The following is a 17151-nucleotide window of genomic DNA, read 5'->3' as shown; positions in this document are numbered from 1 at the left end:
TAAGTAATTGCACAAAAGAAAAGTTACATCAGCATTTGCTAGTGGAGTTGGTGCCATCTTGGAAGAATGCAATCCTGAAACTTTATTGAGAGGGACACGGCTTGTGTAAAAACGGACGGGGCCACAGTTGGTGAGACAGGAAGTGGAGGGTCTGTTCTACTGGGTAAAATGCCATATGTGATGTGTATGTTAAGGTCTTCTCTAGTATATCCTCTGCCATGGAAAAATCAAGACTCAGCACCAAATGTGAGACCTGTTGGCCTGTAGAGCGGGGCTGCATGATGTCGAGGGTGCCCTGTCCACGAAAATGTGCACACGGGTGGGCAGACACCTCTGGGCGGCGGGAGTGGATGGGGTGCAGCAGCCTAGATGTGCAGCGGCGGGCAGACACCTCTGGGTGGCGGGAGTGGATGGGGTGCAGCAGCCTGGATGCACAAAAGGCGGGACAGCGATTTAGGCATGCACAGTTATATATACTCTGCCATTCCTGATTCTCTACTATGTTTCAGATGTGGGAGCTTGAGGGCTCCACTAGGTCCCGGCAGTGGTTGGAGACACCGTAAAGGTGAGCTCTCAGAGTTTTATTGACAGTGTGGGCACTCACGGTCTCTCCTCATCTGTTCCTTTCTCTCCCTCATACTCTTTCTCTTTCTCTTCCTCTCTCTCACACTGTTTCTCTCTTTCTCACTCTCTTCTTCTCTGTCTCACTCTTTCTCTCTTTCTCTTCCTCTCTCCCACTGTTTCTCTCTCTCTTTGTCTCTCTCTCACTCTTTCTATCTGTCTTCCTCTCACTCTTTCTTTCTTTCTTTCTTTCTTTCTCTCTCTCTCTTCCTCTCTCTCACTCTTTCTCTCTCTCTCTTCCTCTCTCTCACTCTTTCTCTCTCTCTCTCGCTCCTTTGAGGGATGCATGACGCATAATCATATATTCCTTTTTGTCCAGCAGGCTGTGATTTACAGATTGATGCCCCCCCCGACACGGCCCTCCCGCCACGAGACGATGACTTCAGTTCTACTGAGTTACTGCCACCAGAGCTGAGTGTGTGTGCAGCCTGTAATCTTGCGAGGCCATCCTGGCAATCAACATCTATTTTGAATTGTGAGCTCCGCTTAACCGTGTGTACACAATGCGTGAGGAGGTTGCTTTGGCACGTGTTGGACCCTCTTCTACACACGCCGTTGGCTTAAGGTGAGCAGAGATGTTTGTTTGCGCAGCAACGGGCGTCACCTCCGGGCAGTGGGAGTGGATGGGGTGCAGCAGCCTGGGTGACCAGCGCGGGGCAGTCACATCCGGGCAGTGGGAGTGGATGGGGTACGGCAGCCTGGGTGCACAGATGCGGGCAGACACCTCTGGGCGGCAGGAGTCAAAGGTGTGCAACAGCCTGAGTGCACAGTGGCAAAACAGAGAATTATGCGTGTGCAGTTATATGTGCTCTGCCATTACTCTTTCTATACTATGTTTCAGATGACTAAACTTGAGGGCTGCATTATGTCCCCGCACGTGGTTGGAGACACACTGGTGGCAGAAAGGTGAGCTCTGAACATTTTCTCCACAGTGTCAATACTCACTCTCCTTCTCTACCTTTCTGTCACTCACACTCTACCTCTCTCTTATTCTCTATCTCTTCCTTTCTCTCTGTCACACTTTCTCTCTTTCTCTGCCTCTTCTTCTCTCACTCATTCTTTCTTTCTCTCTCTTCCTCTCTCTTTCTCTCTCTTCCTCTCTCTCATACTGTTTCTCTCTTTCTCTCTTCCTTGCATCTCACTCTTTCTCTCTTTGACTCTTTTTCTTTCTCTGTCTTCCTCTCTCTCGCCCTTTCTCTCTTTCTTTCTTTCTCTCTTTCTCTCTCTCTCTCTCCTTTTCTGGATGCATGATGCACCATCTTATCTTTATTTTTGTCTTGCAAGCTGTGATTCACAAATCATGCAGTTGAATGTACTCTGCCCTTACTCTTTATATACTATGTTTCAGATGGATAAGCTTGAGGCCTACATTATGTCCCGGCACGTGGTTGGAGACACACCGATGGCAGAAAGGTGAGCTCTGAACATTTTCTCCACAGTGTCAACTCTCACTCTCACTCTCCCTCTACATCTCTTCCTTTCTGTCACTCACACTCTATCTCTCTCTTATTCTCTATCGCTTCCTTTCTCTGTCATACTTTCTCTCTTTCTCTGTCTCTTCCTCTCTCTAATTCTTTCTTTCTCTCTCTCACTCTTTCTCTCTCTTCTTCTCTCCAATAATGTTTCTCTCTTTCTCTCTTCCTTGTATCTCATTCTTTCTCTCTTTCACTCGTCCACTTTCGCTGTCTGTCTTCCTCTCTCTCTCACTCTTTCTTTCTTTTTCTCTCTCTCCCTCTCTCTCACTCTTTCTCTCTTTCTCTCTCTCTCTCTCTCTCTCCTATGTTGGACGCATGACGCACCATCTTATCTTTCTTTTTGCCGTGCAGGCTGTGATTCACAAATTGTGCAGTTGAATGTACTCTGCCCTTACTCTCTCTATACTATGTTTCAGATGACTAAACTTGAGGCCTACATTATGTCCCGGCACGTGGTTGGAGACACACCAGTGACAGAAAGGTGAGCTCTCAAGATTTTCTCCACAGTGTCAACACTCACTCTCCCTCTCCATCTCTTCCTTTCTGTCACTCACACTCCATCTCTCTCTTATTCTCTATCTCTTCCTTTCTCTCTCTCACACTTTCTCTCTTTTTCTTTCTCTGTATCTTCCTCTTTCTCACATTCTTTCTTTCTCTGTCTTCCTCTCTGCCTCACTGTTTCTCTCTTTCTCTCTCACACTTCCTGGTATCTCACTCTTTCTCTCTTTCTCTCTCTCTTCTCCTCTCAATCACTTTTTCTCTCTTTCTCTATCTTCCTCTCTCTCTCAATCATTCTTTCTCCCTCTCTTTTTTCCTCTCTCAAAACTCTTACTCTCTTTCTCTCTCTCTCCTTTGATGGACGCATGATACACAATCTTATCTTGCTTTTTGTCTTGCAGGCTGTGATTCACAAATGGTCCAAGGATGACACGCCATGGCTGTACCTAGTTTTTTTTCTTGTTGTTTTGTTTAAATAAAATGTTTTATATGTAAATCCATACATGACTGTGATTCTTATTTGTCCAACCTCACATGCTGGTGATGTGGGAAGAGGGTGTGTTACCTGCTGATGTGGGGAGAGGCAGCGTGAAATGGGTATCTCACACAGACAGAGCTCCGTTATGTTTTCAGAGTTGCCGGACTGAATCACAAAATGGCTTTTCAATGCTCATATATTGTGACTTATCAACAGTTTGCACCCAGGCTCGCAGACGGACAGCTGCGGCCCTTGGGCTCGACTCGCAGAGGAAGAACTATGGGCCGTCCGCACCCAGGCTCGCAGAGGCACAGCTGCGGCTGGTGGGCTCAACTCACAGAGGGAGAACTACGGGCCGTCCGCTCCCAAAGGAACAGCAGCGTACTAGCTCGCAGAGGTAGACCCACAGCAGCGTACTAGCTCAAAAAGGTAGAGAGCTGTGAGCCGACGGACTGGCTTCTAAAGGCATTGCTGCGAATTGGAAATGTGGGGGAGAGGGAGCATGAAACGTGAGTCTTGCACAGACAGAGCTCCAGTATATTTTCAGTATTGCCTCGCAGCGGTAGCACTATGGAGAGATACGAGCTGACGGACTGAATCATAAAATGGCTGCCAACACTTCCTAGTGTCAACAGTTCGCAGCCAATGAGGTGCAAGCTTGTGCTCATAACACCTCAACCAATCAGATGTCAGAATTCTCAAATATCGATATCGGTACAATATGATATTTCTCAAAAACGACTGAACCGATTTGACCCCAATTACACCGAAGCGTGCTTTCTGGACCACGAGCTTTCTCCCTGTAAAATGTGGTGCATCCGCTCGCAAAGAGGCACAGCAGCGTACTAGCTCGCAAAGGTAGAGAGCTGCGAGCCGACGGACTGCCTTCTAAAGGCATAGCTGCAAGCTAGTGATGTGGGCAGAGGGAGTGTGAAAGCGGTATGTCACATAGACAGAGCTCCGCTATATTAAATTGACCACGGGACCTTTGCTTTATATTCTCACTCGATGCGAGGCACAAGATGGCTGATAACACTTCCTGGTTTGAAGTGTTAGCAGCCAATCAAAGGACACTTCCTGGTTTGAAATGTTAGCAGCCAATCAGAGGCAAGCTTGTGCTCAGGAGTTAGGCTCCGCCCAGATATAAATATATTTTTTTGCCTTTAATATCTGAAAAACTACTGAACGGATTTATACACTTTCAACAAAAGCTTGCTTTCTGAACCAAGACCTTTCGCCCTGCCAAATTTGGCATAATTCCATTCAGCAGTTTCACCTGTAGCCTATTCTAAAGTTTCCTATGGAAGTTGCATGGAGAAAACACGTTCTGAGACCCCCTTTTTTCGCAGCCCCCACAGACCAATCCCCCCCAAACTATCAAGATAGGAGCTGATCAAAAAAGAGAAACTTTTAGGAAAATTTCGTTCAGATACGTCAAACGACGCCAAGGTTATAAGCTCATGTAGGGCTCCAGGAGGGTTGCCACGCAACCCCCCCCCTCCAGCGAGCCCCCCCCCTTTTTATTTTTTCAGAAATGCCCCACGTTACCTTGCCCACCCAGGGGCCTCATTCAAATAAAACGTGTGAACCCGCGACCCCATCGCAAATTGCGCTGAATTTTTTTCTTTTTGTTATGCTTTGTTTTGCCCTGGGGGTCCTTCTGGGACCCTCTGAGCAGTTCTAAAGGGTCAGGGTGTTTCTACCCTGCCCCCTTCTCTTGTCTTATATCTTTGTTTCTCTGTTATCTGGTGACTCGCTTCTACCGAGTCACAAGATGGCTGCCAACACTTCCTGGTTCGGAGTGTTGGCAGTCAATCACAGTTAAGTTCGTGCTCAGGACTTAGGCTCCGCCCAGATATCGAAAATTTTATTTTTATAATTTTTCAGCAACTACTGAACGTATCTACACCATTTAAAAAAAAGTTTGCTTTCTGATCCAAGCAGTACCTTTTTGCCAAATTTGAGGTAATTTCGTTCAGTAGTTCAGGCTGTAACCGTCGTAAAATATCCTATGTAAATTAACATAGGGAAAACATGTTTTGGGACCCCCTTTTTTCTCAGCTCCTGCTTAACGACTCACCCCCAAAGTTTCACGATAGGAGCTGACCTGGATAGACTTTTTTGGGGAATTTCGCAAAGATTCGTCAAACGACACCAAAGTTATTAGCAAATCAAAAAATGATTTTCCTATGGAAGCTAGGTTCTAACTATAACTACCTACTGGCGACCGCCAGTAGGTAATATATATATTATCAGATACATTGGTAAAAAAACGCAATTTCTGTGCTGAGGTTTTCTGAAATTGCACAGTTCAATTATGGAACAAGCTTGAAGGGAATATGTAATCCATTTGTAACTAGAAAGATAACATGTCAAAAACACATGCTTTCTGCAGCAGCCTGCAAGGCCTGCTTTTAAAAGTATAACAAGAATAAAATACATGTATCACACCTTTTACGAATAAACCATAAACTTCACATTTTCAAAGTGTAGGTCGTCTAGTATGAAAAAACCATTGAAATCAGTAGGATTATATTATTGATATTTACTATTTCGTCCATATTTGACATTTATAAAACTATCCTCCCCGAAACTTAGCACCCATGAATATATTCACAATTCTACACCAACATGGTGATGGATGAAATGATTGAAATAGTCTCAACCACTGGCAATCGCTCGGGCCACATCCTAAACCATTGTGTTTTCCTCACCATGCCACCTCAGTTTGAACACAGATATATCTAAATATGTATGGAGCCTGCTACTCATGTGGACGGTACAGCCTGAACTGCAAGGTACCCGGATCCGGAACGAAAGCTGTAAAAACCTTCTCTGATTCATGATTATCTCAAAAATATATAACTCCTACCTGTCAAAGGCATGACTTTCAGTGCCAGGATACAATGACCTTTACAATTATCCATTCATTTGCAATAGACCTTGCCAAGATTTCCCAGTTTAGGGCATCACCATGGTAGCTCTGCTGCATCTCTCAAGAATGGGCATCACCATGGTAGATCTGCTGCATTATGCAAGAATGGGCACACCTATGGCATCATGGCAGCTCTTGAGGGATGTTTCCCAGTGGGGAAACTCGACAGTCTAATTGAATTCTACGTCCAGGCTCAGAGGATGATACCTCATTGCACGCCAACTAAACAGTGTACTTTCTCTATACAAAGAGTATTTGAACTTTGGATTACCCCCACGGGTGCGGGACCCACCACTTTATTGATTTTTCAAGTATGGGCATCATCAAGGTAGCTCTCCTGTATTTCTCACAAATGTGCATCATCAAGGTAGCTCTCCTGTATTTCTCACAAATGTGCATCACCACAGTAGCTCTCCTGCGTTTCTCAGGAAGGGGCATCACCATGGTGGCTCTGCTGCATTTTCCAGGAATGGGCATCATCACGGCAGCTCTTTATATTTCTGATAAATTGGCAACATCATAGTAGCTCTGCTGCATTTCTAAATTATGGGCATCATCATGGCAGCTCTGTTGTATTTCTCAAGAATGGGCATCACCGTGGTTGCTCTTTGGATTTCTCATGTATGGGCATCACCATGATGGCTCTTTTCCATTTCTCAAGAATGGGCATCAAAATTGTAGTTCTCCTGCATTTATCAAGCATGGGCATCACCATGGTAGCTCTGCTGCATTTCTTAAGAATGGGCACCACCATGTTTGCATTTCTTAGGGATGGGCATCACCATGGTAGCTCTGCTGCATTTCTTAAGAATGGGCACCACCATGTTTGCATTTCTTAGGGATGGGCATTGCCATGGTAGCTCTGCTGCATTTCTCAAGTATGGACATCTTCGTGATAGCTCCGCTGCATTTCTTATGCATGGGCATCATCATGGTAGCACTGCTGCATTTCTCAAGAATAGGCATCGCCATTGTAGCTCTGCTGCATTACTCATGCATTGGCATCACCATAGTAGTTCTGCTGCATTTCTCAAGGATGGGCATCACCATGGCAGCTCTAATGCATTTCTCCAGTATGGGCATCATAAAGGTAGCACTGCTGCATTTCTCAAGAATGGGCGTCACAATAGTAGCCCTGCTGCATTTTTAAAGCATGGGCATCACCATGGTAGGTCTGCTGCATTACTCATGCATTGGCATCACCATAGTAGTTCTGCTGCATTTCTCAAGGATGGGCATCACCATGGCAGCTCTACTGCATTTCTCCAGTATGGGCATCATAAAGGTAGCACTGCTGCATTTCTCAAGAATGAGCATCAAATAATAGCTGTGCTGCATGTCTCAAGCATGGACATCACCATGGTAGTTCAGCTGCATTTCTCATGTATGGCCATCACCATAGTAGCTGTGCTGCATTTTGCAAGAATAGGCATTACAATTGCAGCTATGCTGCATTACCTATATATGGGCACTATCAGTGCCTACTTTTTAGAAATGTATGTGCCAGGGCACAGGTATTCCTCTGGAGGACATTGTGGTTGGCACTAGACGGTGTCCCTGTCCACACAGTCGCATACTGTGCATCACACAATACAAGCGCGGTGTTTTGGATTATTCCGGCTGAAAGCATGGCTTGGATCTGCGTATTTTTTTTATGACCGTTCAATACTTAATAGTGAAGAATACTGCTAAAACATACAGCGCCACCATATGGTTGGGTGTCTTAAATAAGAGTTGGTGTTTAGCGATAAGTGCTAGTGCCAAGCACCAGCCAACACCGGCATAACTTAACCACTAGGGATCATACTGTAGCTCAGTTGTGAGTGGTCTACTTTTAGCATGGGGAAACCTCCTACTGGCAATATAGTGGCATCAAGTAGATGTGCATCTTTCAACCTTTAATAAGGACACTGAACATGTGCACTAGACGGAAAGAAAAAACGAACAGCCGTTCCCAATTGTTGGTATCTGTGGATAATTAGCCTTTAACATACAAAATGGAGGGGGGGCGGAGCTTGCCAAGTTGCGAGATGGCCGCGTCTTAGACGTGCTCCTCACAGATGCCCAAAATAAACATCAAAATCCTGCAAATATAGAAACTCAATCGCAGCAACTTGGGTGAGGAATAACGTCACGGACCATCTGACGCCTGGTTATGTTACATTTAAGCTGATCAAGGCTTTGAAGCGGCTTGGAACGAGATTCAGACCCCAGTGGCCTAGCTGGCAGAAATCAAAACTGGAGCGGCGGCCTCTGGTGAGACGTGAAGCGGTGACCCAAGGCACGCACGGCGGACCCTGTGAGGACCTGAAGCCCGATGCGACCAAAACCCTGCATACTGGTGGAGGCACAGGAGAACCGGGAATAAATGCGGAGAGACGGAGAGGAGGTGAGCGCTACACCCACTGGGGGAAGGCTGCCTGAGCAAGGTCGGGTGAGATCCTGAAGAGCCGTAGACATAGCGAATAGCCGGCCGGAGAGTGAAAGTGGGACGGTTGCTGGGACGGCACAGAATGAACACGGCCTCCCCAGAGGAGCAGACAGGGTCATCTGTCTGGGAACTGGAGAGGAGGACTAACCCGACCTGCACGGGGGTGGAGGCGCCAGCAGCGAGTTTTGTACCGGGCGCCCCCCGCGCAATAAGACGCCATAAATCTGCCGAGACACAGACCAGCAGCCTGGTCCAAAATAAAGGAAACAGGACGGAGGTCCTGAGGGGCATTACCCGCCGGAGGGTATTGAGATGTGGTTGCTTCGGGCATTGACTACTACGGTCAGTTTTGAAAGCATAGGGCCTGGGCACCATAAACCATAAACCCTAGGAGTGTAAGGAACCCCTGGCGGCTGTAACACACACCCACATAGCGCTCAACAAGGCCCTCAAAAAAAAGCAGATGGTACACAAAAAAGGCACTGGACAGGAGCTGCTGCGGGACACTCTGAGGCACATTTGAGATTGCGAAAAGGGAGTGGGCACGTGGATCCCCCCTGGCAGCGTGATATACAGCAAAATCCGGCATCAGTCTTGAATGCGACCAGGCAGGCCCGTGCTAGGGCATCACCGGAACAATCACTAGGAGCTTTACCTACTGCAGCGGCCAGGCGGGGTGAATCAGCCAAGGTCCTGTTGTACATTGCACTACCCTGTGGCCATTGTGCTCTGAATCTAGGCACAGATTTAAAGATGGGTAAGCTCGAGACAGGAACCAACCAAAAATTACATTTGAGCATACCAAGAAGCTACCAGATCAGAGCACGGAGGACCAACCGCTATCGCAGATGTCGACGGGGGCAACGGGTGGAGTCACAAACGATGACGTGAAGGCAATGTTCACCATGATACAGGCGGCGTTGACCAACATTGACAGGAAAATTGACTCTCTTACCTACCGGGTACACAGGATGTCAGAACGTATGGATAGACACAAGGAGAGACTAGATATGGCCGAACGCCGCATATCAGAGGCAGAAGATGACCACGTACAGATGGGCACGAAACAGACGAAGATGGATCAACAGTATCTGACCTAGCAGCCAAGGCTGAGGACTTGGAAGCGTGTTCCCATCCGGAATAACATCCGCCTGATGGGTATTGCCAAGACCACGAACACGGGACCCATGGAGAAGTACGTCGAACAGCTGCTTATAGCAATGCTCGGACGGGAGACGTTCTCCGAAATCTTCATAGTGGAAAAAGCGCATAGGTCCCTGGCATCGAAACCACCAGTTGGCTCAAGACCCCGACCGGTCATAGCAAAAATACTAAACTACAGAGACAGGGACGCGGCTCTACGGAAAGATCGAGAATTGGGGAAGTTGACGCATGAAGGCATTGAAAATATCCATATATCCGGACTTCACAGTTGCGGTACAAGAGGCCAGAAAAATATTTGTCACGGATGAACAAAAACGGAGAGATTTGAACATACAATATGCTATGCTATACCCGGCACGGCTTAAAATCACGGATGATGGACGATCAAAGATCTTTTGCGAACCCAAGGATGTCATGAAATTTGTCCAACAAAAAGGAAACCGAGGTCCGATACGAAAGTCCCCGAGAGGAGACCAGGATGAACAAGCCATAACGTCGGACGCCGAATAGTGGAAAATGGAGGCGCATGCGGCTGAATGCACTGGATTACTACCACACACAAGACTGTACAGCTAGGCGCAGCAGGCTGGGGTTTCTGCTGCTGAATACTTTGGACCCAGAATTGCTGTAATGCGTGAGGATTACTCGGATTGCAAGGCTCGCCCCACTTTGAACAATCTCGCCTCAGCCGCTTTTGGAGTGGCAGCACCGGAAGCATGACGCTGGCTGCGGATCGTAGCTGCTGCTGATTTACTACAGCTAAGTAGCTGCAGAGCTGGGGGAGGGACAATGACTGGAACGTTTTATAATATAACTGTTATCATGTTTTATTACTAATCCTTACAAATCATCACCCGGACTTATAGAAATGTGTAACGGCACCATAGGTTTCTAGACACACTATGTTGGACTGGGCATCTGCCCATGTGGAGGAGATCCACAGGAAATGGGCTGGCAGTTACTGCCCCTCAGTATGCACCACACAAGTTTATGTTTTTTGTTACTGGGGGGGGGGGGGTTCTTGATCTTTACTGGGACAGGGAGGAGGGGGCATTCGGGAAGCATAACTTTGGGATTGCCTCCGCCAAAGGATACAGGTCGAGTGGGTGTGGGGTGGTACAAAGATTGGGGAAGGAAGAAAATGTCTTGTCAACAAGGGAAGATAATGTACAGGTTTCGTTTTACACCTGAAGCTCACAGGGCAATGGACATCTATAGGGAGGAAAGATGAGCATAGCTAACACTAGTAAGACAACCCGAACAATAACGTTTATCACATGGAATGTTTGTGGGCTTCAAAACCCATAGAAAATATGCAATGTACTCGCATATTTTGATAGACACAGGATAGACTTGGCATGCATTCAGAAAACGCACCTCACCTCTATTACGGAAACGGTGGGTACGCGCTGGGCGTCATACCGCATGGCCTCTTCCTATTCTACGTATGCTAGGAGTGTTTTGCTACTCGTTAGACACAGTATTCCATTTCAGCTCATACGAGCGATACATGACGATCAAGGCCGCTACGTCATAGTGCAGGAAAATTTTGGTGGCACAGTTCTAACGATAGTAACATCATATAGACCTAATATAGACGACCCCAGCTTTTATAGGGAAATATGGACTATGCTCAGGAAATTCCACAGTGCGGCAGTCTTATGGGGAGGGGATTTTAATACCTGTCTGGATCCGGCCCTAAAAGATGTGTGAATGACAGACATTTGTAGATGAGAAACGTAGGCAGGAGAGACGGCACGTGCACCTCGGCGACACAAAATACCTAGTCAAGGAAGAGGTGTGGCGCCGCGGCCAGGGCGACTGACTCCGGAATCTGGGGATCACGGTTCGATCCCCAGCACCGGCGGCAGATTAGCCCAGCACCATGTGACTCTGGGCAATAGCTTGCTTAATCTTCCCGACGGCCCCCAGCGCCTAGAGACCCTTACGGGTGATTGTGCGCTTTACAAATGTGGATTTACAAATTTTTACATAATACCTAGTCACCGATAGACTACTTGTTGCTTACGGCGGAAGCCTGTACTTGGACAAAGACGATCAAACATCTACCCAAAACCTTATCAGATCATTCCCTGGTATACATGACACTAGAAATCCCTACACATATACCCAGACAATTCATGTGGAGGTTACAAGGGAGTGCTCTGTTGGATCAAGTGTTCCATACAGAGCTGCAACAGGCAATAGTGGACTATTTTGATCTAAATGCTGGGTCAGTGACTAGTACAGGGATGTTATGGGAAGCATTCAAGGTCACGTTTCATGGCCACTCTATTAGCAAACATGCCGGAATCTTAAAGGACATCCAGCAGCAATAAAACATTATAGAAAGGATATTGGTGCACTCGAAGTGGAACATACGCAAACAGGGGACCCTACTCTACTGGGTAAAATAAGGGAACGTATGGATATCATACGCTCAGGATGAGATAAAATATAAATCGAGAAGATGCACAGCATGGAATTATGGGGAGGGAGATAGGCCAGGACGCGCTTTGTCCAGCAAGATAAGACCCTCACCAACAACATCATACATAACACATTCAGGGATGAGGACGACCACACACTGTATGATACACTGTCCATCTTAAGCCGCTTCAAGGGGTACTACACACAACTGTATGACACACAATCGTGTGCCACCGAGGAAGACATTGACCATTATTTGTAGGATGTAGCATTGGCTTGTCTGTCGGACACCCACAGGAAATGTTTAGACCACCACATCACTAAGGACAAATTTATAGACGCAATTAACTCCCTGCCAAACAACAAAGCTCCAGGTCTAGATGGGCTCCCAGGAGAGTTCTACAAAACATACAAAGACCTGTTAATACCACACTTAGCAGCAATGTATGAGGAGGCATATGAAGAGGGTAGACTTCCTACCTCACTTAGGGAAGCACTCTTAGTGGCAATCCCCAAACCTGACAAGTATCCAACTAGCTGTGACTCTTATCGCCCCCTGTCCTTAATAAATATAGATGTAAAAATCCTACCAAAGGTCATAGCTACTAGGTTACAACTACTATAAGGGAAATTGGTATTATCCGACCAAGCAGGATTTGTTCCAACCCGCTCCACCACGCAAAACATAAGAACCATTTTTGCCTTTTATCACTACCTGGACCCGGAGCACCCAGTGGCGGGGGCATTGCTGGGCGCTGCGAAAGCTTTTGATTCGGTGGAATGGAAGTACATGTCTGTAGTACTGCGCAGGATGGGCTTCCCGGAGCGGTTCGTGAGATGGATAGAACTCCTGTATCGTGACCTGACTGCTAGAATTAGACTAAACGGACAAACATCTGACCCCATCCATATAGGAAGTGGGACGAGACAAGGCTGCCCACTATCACTGATATTGTTTACATTAATCTTAGAGCCCCTGGCCTACGTGATCTGTCAGCGACACCCGGAAGCTGCCCTACAGTTAAGCCTACGTCCCATAAGTATTTCCCTATACGTTTATGACATGGTGCTATTCATTCGTCATCCCGAGGCCCACCTTAACGACCTTATCAGAGAATATATCCGCTTCGAGCAGTATGCAGGGTTGCGTATAAACTGGGACAAATCAGTGCTAATCCCTCTAACATTAGCTATGACTCAGCCGACACTAAATTATCCTCTGAAATGGCAAACTGACCAAGTCAAGTACCTGGGCGTATGGATACAGAGGGACCCAGATCTAGTCATAAGGGAAAACTATGGGAAGGCACTGACTAAACTTGAAGAGCAGATAACCAGGTGGACACAGCTACCTGTATCATTAGGGGACATGACTGCGCTACAAAAGATGATTGTCCTACCCAAATGTCTATACTTATTTATTTTATCAATATCCCTGTATGGCTGACCCAGGCGTTTTTCTCCAAACTAAGATCCGCGTTGCAGAGATTTACATAGGTGGGTAAACAGGCCTGAGTAAGTTGGAAAGTCTTATCTAAACCATATCACCAGGGTGGTTTTGGAGCCCCAGACATGCACCTATATTACTATTGCGCACAGGCTCAGTATGCGCACTATTGGACACAACATCACGCGTTCATCCCACATATAGCGGTAGAACAGGATAGTGTGCACCCAACTCCATTGCTGGCTTATGTATCTAACCCCACATCTTATTCATATCCAGACACGATCCAACCAGTACGCTGCACCTCAAGGGTATGGCACATGCTGGCAGGCAGTGCGGACAAACTACCAGTTTATGCCCCTGCACTCCCCATAGCCAATCACCCGAGATTATCGGTGACACAGGAAAAGAAAATGACACAGCTGCTAGAAGACATGAAGATCTCCACAATGAAGGATGTCTTCCCTCATGGTAGATTTATACAACGGGGCGATCCATCATTGACCATACATAGTACACCTATGAAGATGTTCCACTTACGCCTGCAGATGGCGATTAGGGATCTGTAAACAACCTATCCGGAGGAACCACCAACGCTATTTGCACTACAGGCCCTGTTGCAAGCGCCAACACGCCAGAAATTAATTTCCCGAATATACACTGCATCACAATCAGAGCAAAGAGAGTTTAGCGACAAATCACTTATTAGGTGGGGAACACTGCTAGGAGAAACCATTGCTGTACAAGATTGGGACAAGAGATGCACGTAATTGCAGTTATTGACATCGAATTGTATTTTACGTATCATACATTTTAAATTTCTGCATCAATTTTATTACACCCCAATCCAACTACATAGATATGGTCTCAGAACTCATGACAAATGTCAAAGATGTGATGCTGTGCACGCCGACTTCCTGCACCTAGCGTGGGCATGCCCGCAGATACACAAATATTGGCAAGATATATTGAATGCAATAACAGGAATGCTGGCTGAACCAGTGCCGAACACTCCTCTGGTGTGTCTGCTAGGGATATATAAAGTAAGGCCCACAAAGAGGCGGAAATTCCTAGCAGTGTCACTGCTGTTGGCGAAAAGAAGGGTGGCCATTAGATGGGGCAGTAAGCGCCCCCCCCCCCCAAGGTTTAAGGACTGGCTCGTAGACATGTCATACTGCAGGGAAACTATGGAAGTTTATGCGGAAGAACTATCGCAGGCATCAAGGCCCAGGGTTTTTGGGAACCGCTAAAACAATATCTTCTGAATACGCAGAGTGATGATCAAGATATGCCTGGGGAGGTACATGAAACTGCATGAGGGAGAAGGTGATCTCTGATCTATTGTGGAGAGGAAAGTATGAACATGCGTCTATTACCTGTCTATATAGTTGCGGAAGCACAAAGGAGAATGATGTCATAGGATACTTATAAAATATGGTAGGCCCTACTGTTCACTAGTGAATTGTTAATGTATTTCTGATTGATCTTATGTATCCGTTGTTAACTACCTGCTGTAGCGTGTCAAACTACTGTACACTGTGAACTCACATATTACTATCCAGTTGTGAACCACTTGTTTGACCAGACGAAATAAACAAATAAAAAAAACATACAAAAGGGAATAGGGCAACAGTACACTGTATGAAATCAAACCACCCATGTCAACATTCAAGCAGTGATTTACTGAAAGATTTTGGCAAATTTAAGTAAGGACTCTATATAGAGAATAAACAAGCTTGGAGTAATAAGCAGAGTATGCTTATGCTGCTGCCCTTAACCAAGTTGAATGTGAAGGGACTGCAGTGTATTAAGAAGTAAAATGGCGATGTAGCAGTCACACTTTTGCAAATGGGGAAGAGCTACCTACTAGCCAAATACTAAAGCATTTCAGCGGAGGATTGGAGGTCAAATCAGGAATGAAAACTAGGTTTTTTAGGAGCTTTTTGAAGAAGACAAAATTAGTTAATCGTGCTGACGATTAGACTATTTGTTTTCAGTCCATCTAATTGTTTTCTCTTTCATAATAAAGTTGGATTTAATTCCTATTGAAATCAATCTTCACACGACAAATCCATCTCATAGGAAGGCTAGCAGTGATTCCTTTCTTGGAAGTCACACATTATGCAAGTTATGGTTTTATCAGCTCACCCTTCGAGGTCGCTGTTCTAGAATTCTCTGTCCCAGTGGTTATTCTGTATCCTGCAAAACTTCTCAATTTAATGCTATTCAACCTTTTTTTAAATTTAAATTTTAGGCACAGAAATACACAACTTCAAAAACGTTAAAAAAAAGTGTACACATCAGTGTGCAACATGTTGAAACTATAAGGGCTTCCTACACACGTCAGCGCGTCTCATCCAGGGCCAGAAGAAATATGATCACAACTACCCCATCATGAGGGAACTTCCTTCGATACCCATGCCAGGCACCAATATCTTTAAAACCAGCTGCATCATTTACAGTCTTCACAACCAGCATCCTGCTTCTCTTGCAGATCAGCTCGCCATCTTTGGCGGTTCTGAGCACACCCACAGCCAGGAACCAATCAAACTGTAGGCTAAGCAGTGTAAAACAAAACAAGGAAGGAGGCCTTTTACATCCTTGCACCCAGGATCTGGAACAACATTCTAATATTCATCAGGACCACCCTGGCCCATCTCCAGTTTAGGGAAAAGGTGATGAAAAACGTCTTAAAAGAACAATACATCACAATGCATTAGCTGTCCACAACCCAGCTTTGTCTCCTATTACTTGTTTACTTTATGCTGGTTTTGACCATGTGCATCACTCCTTTGTCTTTTCACTAGGTTTTAGATGTAGACATAGCATATACATACATACCTATAGCTGTGAAACTAATACATTTTGATGTGCCCTTTTCAAGGGTGTAGCCGAGAGTTCTCAATTGGTTGGGCTCGAACTGGAATAGACTTACAAGCAACTTTACAATTGGACTTCAGGTTCTCCCATAGTACATTTGTGGGAACACAGGGTATTTCAGAAAACAATGGTCAGTAATACTCAATAAGACTGGATATCATGTAAAGAAAGTTTTGAGGGCATCTTAGATAATATGACAGAAGGAATTTTCAGGGCATTTTAACGCACCTTGGACTGGCGTCTTAGTTGAAAACTGTGTCAAAAGGTATAATTGAATTCGCACTGAATCAGAAACACTGATCTCAGCAAGGCAGAAGGCAAAGACTTTCTCTTGGGGGTTTTTAAGGTTCCCCCCCAAAGAAAGTTTCCCTGGGTGCATGAGTTTATTCATCTGGGGTGACTGGACTGTCTCTCTCTGTGTTACTGACTTTGTAATCCAGGTACTGATTCCCGCCAGGGGTTCTTTGCCATTTCCTCTTTCTGACCTCTGACTCTCCAATCGAGGGTCCTTTACCAACATTCTCTTAGGATCTAAGGTTACAATTATGAGGCAAGATATTTGGCACTTATCAGTTACTGCATGATCTGATTGGACCTTCTTATCCTGAGTAGTCCCATTGGTTAAATGTATTTGGATATTTTGTCTATTTGCTGTCACCGTGTCCACCAAGGCAAACATCTCCCGACTGAGCAGCCGCCGCAGAAGACATTTGATTTATCAAAAGGGTCCAAAGGAATCCAGTGTGCATTAAAAGCCTATAGCTGGCATGTGACTTTTCCTGGCAGCTGAGG

At 45.9% G+C, this 17151-nt stretch overlaps 1 protein-coding gene across 1 annotated transcript in view; it reads right to left on the bottom strand.

Moving 5' to 3' along the window:
• The window catches only part of LOC144827873 (uncharacterized), a 448943-nt gene that overhangs the window by 200899 nt on the left and 230893 nt on the right, over nt 1-17151 (bottom strand). The gene's annotated exons all lie outside the window — the stretch shown is intronic.

Source organism: Lissotriton helveticus, chromosome 4_1 (assembly GCF_964261635.1).
Source record: "Lissotriton helveticus chromosome 4_1, aLisHel1.1, whole genome shotgun sequence".
Classification (NCBI taxonomy): Eukaryota; Metazoa; Chordata; class Amphibia; order Caudata; family Salamandridae; genus Lissotriton; species Lissotriton helveticus.
The sequence above is the reverse complement of the archived record's forward strand: the minus strand, read 5'-3'. Positions and strand labels throughout refer to the sequence as shown.